At 39.6% G+C, this 13,057-nt stretch overlaps 1 protein-coding gene across 3 annotated transcripts in view; it reads right to left on the bottom strand.

Moving 5' to 3' along the window:
* Window positions 1–10,850, bottom strand: part of CELF2 (CUGBP Elav-like family member 2) — a 545,552-nt gene extending 534,702 nt beyond the window's left edge. For 2 of the 3 annotated variants that reach the window (XM_064421753.1, XM_064421755.1), the window contains exon 1: window positions 10,399–10,703. The gene's annotated coding sequence lies outside the window, so the exon portion shown is untranslated. The other variant, XM_064421752.1, reaches the window with a different exon arrangement.
* Between the last annotated feature and the right edge of the window lie 2,207 nt (window positions 10,851–13,057).

Below are 13,057 nucleotides of genomic sequence, written 5' to 3'. Positions count from 1 at the left end.
TGGATGATTGTGTGTCAGCAGTTAGAACTGGGAAATGCCTCATAGAGAGGCACCGTATAGAACATTAGAGATGTCTAAATGTTCATATTCTTCATTATATCTGTTATTACCTGTCTGCACAAAACTTTGAACTGCTGCATCCTTGTAAGCAGGTTTTAAACCTTTTAAACCAACACAGGGTGCTTTGCTGCAAGAATGAAGTTAACCTCTACTACTTCCTTATGGAATATGGTTATCCCTGGTGCAGGAATTCCTGCCTGAAATGATTTTTTCTGTGTGGTGTTAAAAAGTTGTACATGTTGAATCAGTAACTTCTATTATTCTCAATGACTAGTGGGGCTCTAGAGGCTATTGTTTGCCATTCTGGGGCAGATGCTCACCAGATTTCAAGGGATCACTCTGATTTATATCAACAGAAGTTTTGGCATGTTTATGTGAGGGGAACTGAAGTTGTTCTCAAGAAAACTGGAAATGAGCACTAATGTAAAAACCCCTACATTTTAATGTAGTTCTGTTGTGGGTATAAACATGTTTGTGTGCCCAAAAAAAGATAGTTGCTGGGTTTACTAAAGTGTTCCTATTTTTCCAATGTTTATTCATAATTAATTTGCTAATAAAGATTTCAGCTGTGGTGGAGTCTTTATCCTACCATAACAGGAGTTCCTGGCTTCATAACTTCACTGGAGCAACCCTCATGATGAATATGAGCTGAAGAATAGAAGCCAAATCCTTCTAGGCTCTGCATATTTGTGCTTGCCAGAAAAATTATGGCCAGTCGAAGGAGCAGGAGATGGAAAGTAGCCACCTCTGCTTTGGCACTTCTCAGAGCCCACTGAGGCCACTGTGCAAGCCTTTATACTTGGACCTACAGATGTACCTTCTGAAGCTGGATACTGGAATTGGGGGGCAGCAGGGACTGCTTATTTATGAGTTACTTAGCAGTCCCTGATGCAGCAGTTGCCATAAAGGCATAGCCTCAGTGCAGCTTATTCATACTCCTGGCAAAAGTTATCCTCCTGGGAAGTGGTGTTGCTGGCCAGAAAACAAGAATACTTTACTGCTTCTCTCACAGAGTGTGAGTATATTCACTCTGGGGGCAGTTTTAGCATTTGGCCCTGTGCCTGGACATCATTACTATTGGGCACTGGCACTGCACGCAGCCAAGCTGACCAGAGCCTGTGCTGAAAAGATTACATTCTCCCAAACCAATATTTTCAATTTGGCCCTCATGCTTCTGACAGCAGGAAACTTTTGGAAGCACCACAGTTTGTGTTTGCTGTAAGCACCATTACCTGAAAAAATCCTGGTGAATATCAAGAGGTTTCATGAAAACAAGAGGATGCAGAAATGCAGTCCCCTCTAGTGAGGTGGGATGAGCTGAAGTGGAGCTGTTAATATGTGCTCCACATGGCACAAAAGCTCAAACCACATTTAATAAAAGCTCTTCAAAAAAAGCACCTGGTTAAAGAGTTTGGGGTAAACCACCAGAACCTTCTTTAAATACAAAGGAGAATATTTTCCTACTTATACTGCAGCTTTACCTTTTATAAACTCAAAAATATCATCCTATCTATAATTGGGACTGACAACAGACAGCAGCACCACATGTGAGTGTACCCTGAATCTGAAAGGGGAGGGAGCTTTGAGTTTCAAGATGCAAGTACTCCCATTCATGTCAAAACTGCAGTTAAGTGCTTTGCTATATCTGGGCATAAAGAAATATAAAGCAGCTAAAAAAATTCTGAATATCACTACACTTATGCCATCTCATGTTGCTGGATTTCTAGAAACTGTATTTGTTAGTTTTCTGGGCAGAGGCCACTGACTGGAAAAAAATGTGATGATACTCCAGCAACAAAACATTTTCTTACTTGCTGAGCTTAAAACATTTCTGTGGTTGCAGTGGCTTCTATGGGACTATTCCCATACCATAATCTTAAGCACATAATTAAGGGCTTTACTGGATCAGTGCCTGAAAAACCAATGCTGATTTCTATTCAATGCACATTATGTTAGGGACCATTTGTAAGCTCATTAAAATGAACAGAAAGGATCCAGCAGATGCTGGGCCAAGCCTGGTCTCAGGACTTTCATCAGAGAAACAACGTTGTCTCTTGTTTACACTTCCACGGGTCACTGAGTTCCCAGACTTTGAGCCATTGATTACATCGTATTATCAATTAAGTTAGAGATTTGCCATCAGCTTAAATGGGTACAGGGTAGAACATAAGGAAATAAACAGCAGAATCATGTTCAGTTTGTGATTCTGGGTATTGGGTAATTAGAAACAAACAAAAAAATCAGGCATGCTCATGAATTCATGCACACAGAATAGCCTCTGCTTTAGTGCACTGTGTGTGCTATGCAATGTGTTTGGGAATGAACATTGCATTTCTGTGGAACAACATTGGACTTTCACCCTTCCTCCCCTTCCCTCAATCCCCAGACTCATAAATCCTCCATTTGTCTCACCTGTAGCTACAATAAAGCCATTCTCAATGGTATTAACATCTGCCGTGGTCATTCTTCTGGGGTGAGAAAGGCAGAACATTTTCATTGCTCGTTCATTTGTGAACACTAGTTAAGTAAAGCTGTCACTTGTGTCCAATTATGGGTGAGTATTTTATAGCACAGTCTCCTTCCTAAAGCTAAACTGACACGGCCAAGCCCCATTTTATAGGCATCCTTAAATTCTTCCAAGCCATATTTAAAATCCTTATGCTCAGAGATGGCAGGTGCCATGTGTTTTCACAGCTACATTAACAAATGCAATTTTGTGGCAACTTGACCACGCCAGTGAAGCAGTAAATTTCTGTAATCTCTGTGGTTAAGAATTTCACACAGGACTTTGCTGGGAATGTGTAAAGCCTGTTAGTACAGGAGCATGATGAAGATAAAATTAAAACATCTTTACAATAAAAGCCAAAGAAAAGAGTGAAGGATGGGGATTTTTTTGTTGTTGTTTTTTGGGTTTTTTTGCTGCTAGAGCAATGAAACGTGTCAGAGGAAAATGCTGAAAGAGAAAAAAGTAGCTTCACTGAGCTCACCCAGCCTACTCTCCTTCTCAAATGACTGCCGCCAATTTAGGTGAGAAGAGGTAATTTGGCTTACACAAATGCTAACACAGGCTTATCCTAAAGCATAACTGGGATGCAAAACTTTATAAATATCTTTTCCAAACATTTGCACCTTGTTACAGTACACATGTTGTCCTCAAAAATGTTTCTGCAGGCTTAGGGAGATGGTAGCCAAAACCTCCCTAGTCCCGAGTGTGTGCAGGGTGTGTTGGTGCCTCTGCACACCAGCGCAGCTGTTTCACTCACAGGATCTGCATTTTCCAGCATGAGCTCTGTTATTTGAGCTGAGACACCTTGGTGCTACTCAGGACAGCCCAAGACGCCCCCAGCTCCAGTGCCTCAGCCACGGTGAGGGTTGGGAGAATAATTCACCACTCCCAGAAGCAGAGGGTCTGTGCAGCATCAATGGATCATTGACTTAACCTGCTTTGGAAAGGGATCTGTGCTGAAAAATGCGGCTGATACCACTTTCCCTTCTCCTGAACATTTCACCCAAGTCCTCAGGACTCCAGAGCAACTCTGAGGGATACCACTGCCAGAGTAGAGTATTATACACCCAGACACAGAAATGAGTTTCTTATCTCCAGCAGATCCTGAGACAGATTTTGCAAGAAGGTGTCTCAATTACCAGCAGAAAACAGATGAAAACCAGCAGTTGAATCCTGTAAAAATTCATACACTTTTTTTTTTGACCTGTAAGTCATTTCAGCAGATATTTCCCAGATTTCCTATAAAATCATGTGAGCTATAGATTTTTTTTTTCTTTAAAAAAGAAAGATGTGATTCCAGCATAATCACCTCACTCCAGGGATTGGATCTCTTGGAAAGTAAAGAAAACAAACTGCTCAGAATGCAATACTAGCCAGGGAGGGAATTGTATTATGGATTGCTCACAGACTCCTTCAGCAGGTTTTACCACAGGGTTTGGGCAAAATTCGTAAAGAGCACAGATCAAACAAGAAAACATCTTTGAATGCCTATAGTTTGTTGTGAGACAGAAGTACGCTGAAAGATACACTTAGCAGATACACTCAATCTCTTAAGACTTCACACAAGCACGGAGGGTTGGGGAGATCAGCTCACACGCTTCTGCACGCTGTGTGGCTGCACTGAAACCAAAAGAGCTATTCACAGAGTGGCCCTTTGAAGTCAGTGGACTTTTGTCATTGATTTTGAGAGGCCCAGGATTTCATTCGCAGTGTGTAAGGTTAAGCATGTGTATAAGTCCTTGCAGGATCAAGGCTTAAATGTGTAAACCTGTTCAGCAAGAATACCCAGCCTTTAATGTCCTGTGAATGTGGTCTCTTACTTTGTGACACTGGATAGGCAGCCTTTGCTCTTGAGTGCAAAAGCTTCATTTAGTATGCACATGTCCTTCATAAATCAGGGACTTAGAGCGCAGGGAAAGAAAGGTGTTGGTAGAGCCGCGAGCTGCTTGTTAATGGAGCGCCTATGGAAAACATCAACTGCATCAGATTGATTAAGAGCCATTATTAATTGATAATTCTGTCTCTTGTTATCCAAAATGCAGTCCACGGGCCTGCTGGACTGCTCACTGTGTTAGTAGCGGGTACAGAGTTTATAAATTAATCATTGGAAACAGCAAATGTGTCAGAGACCCAATCCTGCGTTCAGCGTTCTGTTATTGTGTGAGCAGTTCAAGTGCACACATTTTCTGCTGGCTTCAAAATCTGACCGCTCCCATTGTCTGAATAAAGACTATTTCTACAAAACATTTCAGAGCTCAGGTTCAGAGCTACCTCAACCATGTCTGGTGATCATAGGATCATTAAGGTTGGAAGGAAATGCCTCCATGATCATCAAGCCCAACCTTCCTTGACTGAACATCACCATATTGAGAAGTGGATCAACAAATGAGTGGGCAATCAACCATTTTATGCTTAAATGAATGGCAAAATCCAGTTTTTCTGACTTAAACCAAGCCTACAGTTAATCTTTAAGAAGGTTACTTAAGTGAAGACAGGAATGAATCTTAAAGGGAAAGCACATTTGTCTAGTGGTAGAATATGTTCCTATTGCTGAATGTCTCACCTGTCTGGTGGGATTTTATGTGTCCAACAGCCATACTATGAATTTATATCACAGAATCACAGAATATTCTGAGTTGGAAGGGACCCACAAATATCACCAAGTTTGTGGCCCATACAGGGATTGAACCCACAACATTGGCATTACTAACACCATGCTCTGATATACATATTAATATATATTTATGTGCCGACACATTTAAATGTTCAAATTAACTAGATTTTCCTTGAGTGTAAACCTGACTGATGCTGGTTATGGTGATCCTTGGGTATCATTTCCTCTAGACCTTGCAAGCGAGGCTGCTCTGATGGTGCCTCCCTCAGACCCTTTTAACCCTCTGCTCAGGTGGGCTGTGACCCATCAGCATCACCCACAGCCCTTCATGTCACATACCATGGACTTGGACATGAAAACAATTGCATGGGGCCAGCACAGGGCCAAGAGGACACAAAAAACCCCTCCACAGATGGCCAGGGGGACTGAAGGTGTGAGGTACCTTTGGGAAATGGGGGCTGCTCTGCAGAACACAATTTTTGCACTCTTAACACAGCTTTAGCTGTAAAAATGTAGGAAGACAAAATATCAGTCTGAAAGCTTTCAAATGCACAAAGAGTCTTCTGGATAAGAAAATTTACATCAGGAGCATCAACTCATTATAATACTTGTGCCTAAAATAGGTAGACTTCATTACACTCATGGAGTTTCCTGAGTTTGGGATTTTTTATAGCATTGCAGCATGACTTTTAAATGCCACTGGCCTACTAAGTAGAACAAATAAACCAATCACAGCACCTCCTTTCACTAGATCAGTTCAGCTTAATAAAATTAACCGCAAGGAAAAAGATTAATTAGATATTAAACACATTGCCTGGAAAGCACTTGTGACAGCTTCTCTCCAGCCGCTCTGGAGGACTCATGGTATATATGAGTGACATTTTGTCAGTGATGTATGGATGTGCCTATGCAATCCAGTCCCAACTGCACCAGGATCAGCCTTGTTTGAAGCCCACTGCCAGGTATATGAGGCTTGATAAGACAATAGTTTTTCAATATATGTAATTTATGGAGTTTTAAATCCTCTGATTTCATGAAGTAGTTACAGGAGATATCTAAAGTTGGGAAAATTTGAGCAGGAGAGCAAATTAAATGGTTTGAGTTTTGAACATGATGTCTTTCCGTGGGATTGTAGGAAAACAGATGTCAAAAAAGCACCTGGCTGTTTCCTCTGACTGTAATGAGAGACAGAGGTGGCTCACTCACATATAGGTATCCACATTATAGGCATCTAAATTTGGATGAGATGAATCCTATCTCTGGTGCCCAAATGTCATGGACAGAGCAATCACCTCTATGGGTAACACAGAGGCAGTTGGAGATTCCAGACTGAGAAGGAAAATTAAAAAAACCCAAAAATATATGTACAGAGCTTTTGGGTTGCTCCCACTTTGTTGCCATCCACAAGGAAGATGACAATAGGTGTGAGTAGGAAAGACATGGCTTCAAGAACTCAGAGCACATCAGGGCAGGAACTGAGTAATCAGGCCATGGGACATGCAAAGCAACCCCAGAAAGGTATTGGGTGATGATAATTATGGTCTAGAAATGAGCTCTCTGGGCTTCTAGTTCTCTTTTCACTTTGTTTCCTTCTTGCTATAATTTTACTGTTTACCTTAATAGCTAAAATACTTATTTGTATTCTTAATTCCTATCTAGTGATCTGATAAATACTGTGAGACCTATTGCCTTGGGGGTGATGACAATCACTAGTAGTTTTAGATTATTTTTAGGGTTCTTTACACTCTACAGTTGGTTAGGGGCCCTAAGGACTCTGCAGTGAGCCACGTGCACATCACAAGGAGATGAAGGACATGTGACTGGCTGCCAGAGTTGTGGGAGAAGTGTGTTTAGGCAAGAGGTAGCCCAATATGTTATCAATCAGGTAGTGAGGGAGGATCAGAGACCTGGGGTCACTCTGAGCCTATGTACAGGGTTCTTGCAAGGATGGTTCTTGCTGGAAGAAGACCATGGCTAATATGTTAAATCAAATGGAAACAGAGCAAGCCCCTTACAATGACATAAATCATTTGCAGTTAAAAGAGAAATCTAAGAATCTTTTACTCCTAAAATGAAATGAAAGAATCTGCAGTGATTAAAATCTAAAAATTTTACCAAGATTCTGTCACACTTGAATTGAGCTGACCAGAAATGCAACGTAATGAATAATCTCGTTCAGGGAAGGAGGTGCTACGACATTTTTTATTTATTCTTCAGAGTCCTAAGAAAAATCTGGGAATTTGCCTTCTCCCAGGAGAAAGCAACTGATGAAATCCCATCATGATTTCCCATGGCAAGTCTGTGATTTACCTTAATTTTACCTGCTGTGTGCAACTCAGAGACTTGCAGTGACTTTATATGGAATGTTAGAGATGTGGAAGAAATACAGAATTATGCTAGCTTTTTGTTGTAAATGAAATTCACACTTATGTTATCAAAGTTTCTAATTATAAAATTTCTTTAATATTTTATTAGTAGGAGGGGAGGGAAGATGCTAAAACTTATGGTATTTCACAAGTAAGGTTATGGGTTGATTTCTGATTGGTTGACAGGACCCTAATAATAAAGCTCATAATTTTATACTACATTCCTCTAGTGATGATAGAAATTCTTTGTGCATAATAGCACCATTTCTATTCAGGAATCTTGTTAACAGTTGTAAACTCAGATTATCATTTTTATTAGCCTAGTGTTTTCTTATTTCTCTGTTACTGACAGGAAATTACAGCAAGTTTTCTGGCTTGCTTTTCTTTTTTTGTTACAATGAAAGCAGTTGCATTCAACTAGAAATTTCCAGGCACTGAATAGAGGACAGTATTGCTAGAAGCCAACAGCAATTTAAAGTGCACAGATTAATTAAAAATATACATATTTAAAGACTACATTCAAAGAGGATGTAGACTGGTAGATTGGGTTAGGGTGATTGGTTTTTTGGGTATATGTACAGATATAGCATTTTTGTGTTTTAAGAATTTAGGAATCCATTCGTGCCACAAAACTCAGAATCTAAACTCAGCTGTGCTATGTTTTCATATTGCCTCATAACAGTAATTTTGACATCACCTGTGTGACCAAAGACCCCTGGCTAACCTCAGGCTCTCCTTCCTGCAGCTTCACCCATGGCTGAGATGCCCACCATGGAGAGTGGGAACAAACCACCATGGACTTCTCATGACTTTGGCTGATTAGGAACCTCAGATGAGAGTATTGGTAGCTGTTTCACCCCATTAGGCCACTTGAGCATTGTAAAAGCACTGTTTCTAGGAGAATGTGAGACTATAAATGCATAATTTACTGACAACAGCCTACAGTTTATTCATATTACATCAGATACGCTTCTAACTGTCAGTTGATACTGAGTGAATAAAAACTTATTTCCATAACAAGAACACTGAATTCAACCCTTTTCTTCTCTGGTTATAAATGGATGGGAGTTTAGGATTACAAGGGACAAAGCCTAATTTTCTGGGCCTCGCAGACCTTGGTGTTGGTGTGGGGGAAGGCAAGTTTTCAGGGCAAAAGCAAGATGTGGGAGCTCCAACGCCCTCATTTCACAAGCCAACAGTATTTTCTGCACAAACAAAGTAAACCTTCAGAAAAGTACTGCAGTGCTCGAAACTGAGACTGAAATAGGGAGTGATGAACTTCTGCAAGTGCAGCACCCTTAACCCTCTGCCCTAACAAAGTTTCTGTGAGAGGGTGTGATTTTCCATATGGCACTGGCACATCCTCTCCCCCTCTCCATCGACACGGAAAGGACTCTGTGTTCAATCCCACTGCTCCTCCTCTCCACCCTCCTTGCACAACTTCTCTCATGATATCACATTATGCATTTTGCAAAACAGACCTTTGAGTCTGGAAAGTCTAATGTATCAATGTGCAGATTATTAGTTTCAGGATACCTCTTTAAATAAAATTAAGGAAAAGAGCTCTCAAGGAGATAAGAGGACTAAATCACACTGGTTTCCTAACTCTATTCAATTTCTCCTAAAATCCCCATCCTATGTTTAAAAAGTTTTCATCAGCATGACCACAAAACACCAACTAAGTGTAAGAATAGTGCTTATTCTGACTACTACAGTAAAATCTACAGGATCCAGCCTTAAGTGCAACAAGAATTAATTGCAGTTGAGAAAACAGAGATAGTTCAGCAATCATAAGATCCAGTCCTGCCAGTACTCAGCAATTTTCTCTTAAATACAGGACAAGCTCAGCCTTCCTGTTGATTTCAGTAGATGTTGTACATATTAATACCTGGCAGAAGTACATTCAGAAAGCCTGAGAAAAACACACCATCTTTCAAGTTTTGTAAGCTTAAACACAAAGCAAAACACATCTCATTTGCTAAAAAAATAAAATTATAATGTGCTAGTACCTGAAAAACACTAGAAAGGAGACCTTGGAAATCAGTGTACTTGCAACGTGTATAATACAGATCTGATTGTATCTGGCAGGCTGGTATTCATAGGAGCTGATCCACAGCATCAAACTCATTCCTTACAAAAGCAACGCCTGGTATTTCATCTCAAAGTTTGTCAGCTTCTTGCAATTAGCTACTACAATGGTGTGATTAGATATGGAGTGGAACACCCCTTCCCCCCTTCTCCAGAGGGAAAATGCAAGGGACAGCAAGAACTTTACTCAGCATCAGACAACAATAAATCCTGGATACACTGACCCCACTTGATGAAAGTGGAAAAAATATTTATTTATTTTTAAAAAAAGTTTCAATGTTGCACTTCCCTACCTAGTAAACAGCTGAACAGGCAGGATGATACCCAAGACCATCTCCTCCACCCCCATCTCCACCCCCCTGTCATATCAGTGCTTCAGGCAACGTTCAGAGGGAAAAAAAAAATCACAAACACAACCCCCCCAACTCAAGTATCCGTTCTGATAGGAGCATGGAACAGTAACCAAAAAACAATCAAGTCCTCATTGTCATAGTGCGACAATCACAGCATCTCTTCTGTTGAGCAAATAGTCAATTCATAGAGAGAAAAGCATCATGAGGACAGGCACGAAAGCTGTTATTCCCCATTTTAAGTAATAGGAGAAGGTCACATATCAAGCCGTTGCACCTTTTCATTACCTCCTAACCCTCCACAGCAGGGGAACCGCACTTATGACTGCGTTAGATATACAAAAGCTTTTCAGCTCCAAAAAAGGAAAAGAAAAGATGAGGAAAGGAAAAAAAAATAAATTAAATTCGTCTTACCAGCACGTTACAGCACCAACTTGCTTGAAGGAACGTTGCCTTTACAGGTTTCTCTTTTAATTATCCTGGAAGCAGAAGGGGGAAAAAAAAGAAGACGACGAAGCAGGGTTGTTAAATTAGTGTGTGCTCGAATCTTTTCAGTTTGTCGCAGAGTAGAAAAATACCAAAAAAAAAAAAAAAAAAAAAAGAAAAGAGAAAAAAAAGGAAAGGGCACTCAAAGAAAGAAAAAAAGCAAAAGAAAGCTCAGTAATTTAAATTTGCTGTCAGTTCAGGCAGCATCGCTCTGTCCCGCCCCTCTTCCCACTGGGTTCTACTACCTGCAGGGCTGCAACTGACAGCTACTGTGCAAACAAAAAAAAAGGCAAAAAGCATGCTGGGACCATGCTGTCTGCTGTCTGAGTCTCTCTCCACTTCTGATGACTGAAAATCATTAGTGAAAAGGTTCTGTTGTTGTTTGCTGAGATTTTTAAGTTAGGTTCTTTGCATGAAATGTAATTTATTTTTAATTGATGCGGCGCGGCACGTGACAGAAACTGGTGGTTGTGTTTCTCAGCTCTCCTCAGAATGGAAACTAACCTGAACAGATTGATTTTAATAGTATAGTATATGCAGAATATACACAGACATTTACTGTGTTGCACTTTGCAGGGATGCAGTCAACCCTCCCCACAGCATCTTGGACAAAAATTCTTATCTGAATAGAAAGTCAGGAAAATATTTCAACAGAAAGCAGTAAAAACTCTGGTCCTCCAAAAAGTTACCAGCATTGTTTTTGCTCTGCTTTTAAGTTTTCCTTCTGAACTTTTTCAAATAATTTTTGAGAACAAAAAGTAAGAGAAGTCAGAGGCATAATGAGCAACCAGCACAACACTTGTGTGAAAAGGATGAACTAATAATCCCAGTACATAAAAAGCTGACTTTATACTGATGTTTGAAACCATTTTTGACAGTCTGTGCTCCTGACTATTAGCAGACTGCATACATCATATGAGTGTGAACTATTTGATGAAAACTAACAAGAAAAACAAGTATAAAAGCTATAAATGCCATTTTTAATAGCTATTTTAATTGTTGTTAACAGGCTTGTAATAGCAGGGGTAAAATCATAGTCTCAAAACAAAAATAAGCATAATATATAACTTTTAAATATAAATGTATTCACCAAAATATGGTTCTCTCCTAATTACAAAATAAAATTAAAAGACTGAAATAATTATTTTCCTTAATACTTTAGTAGTAATTGCTTGGATCCCGCCACAGTAAATATGCAACATTTGTATTCAGTTATTACTCTACTTATGTGTGTAACCATAAAATAAAAATGCTGAAATGTTTAAACTTAATTGAATTAATCTCAGTTTTTACTCAAAGTTTGGACTGGAAGAGATGCATGCATGCTGAACGTGACTATCAAAGACAATTGGCTCCTAAGTAGATTTTTAAAATCCCTGCAGAAACAACCTTCACTAGCCAAAGTGGATCCGATAAGGTGATTCCTACTACCAGGAATTGCACAACAGGGCTCAAGGTGTAGGGTCTGCCCTACAGCCTTCTAAGGCTGCTGCTCATGAACATCCAGCCATGATAAACAGGTACCATTGTCAAATTTAAAGTTTTTTTTTTTTCTCTTTTAAGTCTCCAGACCCTTTTAACAGGGGATGACCTGAAGCCATTTCTACTGTTGGCAGAAATCTCCTGCCATCCCAGACATGAGGAATAAATTGTCATGGTCAAGAACCACCTATTTGCAAAGTTCACCAGGATCTTGTAGCAGACTTGGGTTGTCTGCAAAAAACTTTTGCCATCCCCTGTGGATTCAGTACCAGCACAGAGGAAAAAGACAGCATAGAGAGTTATATTCCAAATTTAAATAAAAATGCATAAGGACAGTGAATATAATTTAGAAGAAGGGCAACAGTAGATTCACCAAGTAGTAAGAGCAGAAATGCAGCTTTTTTTCCACTATAATTTGATCTCTGTTACACTTGTGTGGCTATAAAGACCTATTTCTGTGCTTGTAAACAATGTTTGTATGAGTTTTCATCCAGGTTTGTTGTCTCCTGCTGCCCTGTCCTTTGTTTCAACCAAAAAGCTTTCCTTTTTTTGTTCTTGTTAAGAAATAAAAATGGAAAAAGGTTAAAAAAACAAGTGTTCTTGATGATTTGACAGCATTTAATCCTTATTTTGGTATCATCATGCACATGTACACACACACATGATTAATTCCAAAATTCCATTAAATCCAACTAACTTATTATCCTTCTATATCTCCCTGCAAAAGGCAAGGGGGGGACTGTTTTTATTGCACTTGGCATTTTAAGAAAGGCCCTCAGACCTTCAAAAGAGAAATAATTGAACTTTGTCTTTAAAGGAATACAGTAGTGCACTAAATAATAAAAACCTAAGAAAGCTGGGTTTAGCAAGGAGATGCCTTCAAGGCAGAAATTTGACTAATTGGTTGAGAAAACTCACAAAAGTTCATAAATGCAAACCTTTATAGAAACACCTTACTTATGGTATTAAGTTGAAATAAAAATAGTGGTAAAACAAGCCATTAATATCAACCTTTTCTCTTGTAGTGTAGGACATGAGAAAACACAGGAACAGATGCTGAGGTGTTTAGAAGTCGGTGGAAGTTTCATTCACTTTAGGGTTTTAG

This window comes from Passer domesticus, chromosome 5, assembly GCF_036417665.1.
Source record: "Passer domesticus isolate bPasDom1 chromosome 5, bPasDom1.hap1, whole genome shotgun sequence".
In the NCBI taxonomy this organism is placed as follows: Eukaryota; Metazoa; Chordata; class Aves; order Passeriformes; family Passeridae; genus Passer; species Passer domesticus.
This window is presented reverse-complemented; position numbering and strand designations above follow the sequence as displayed.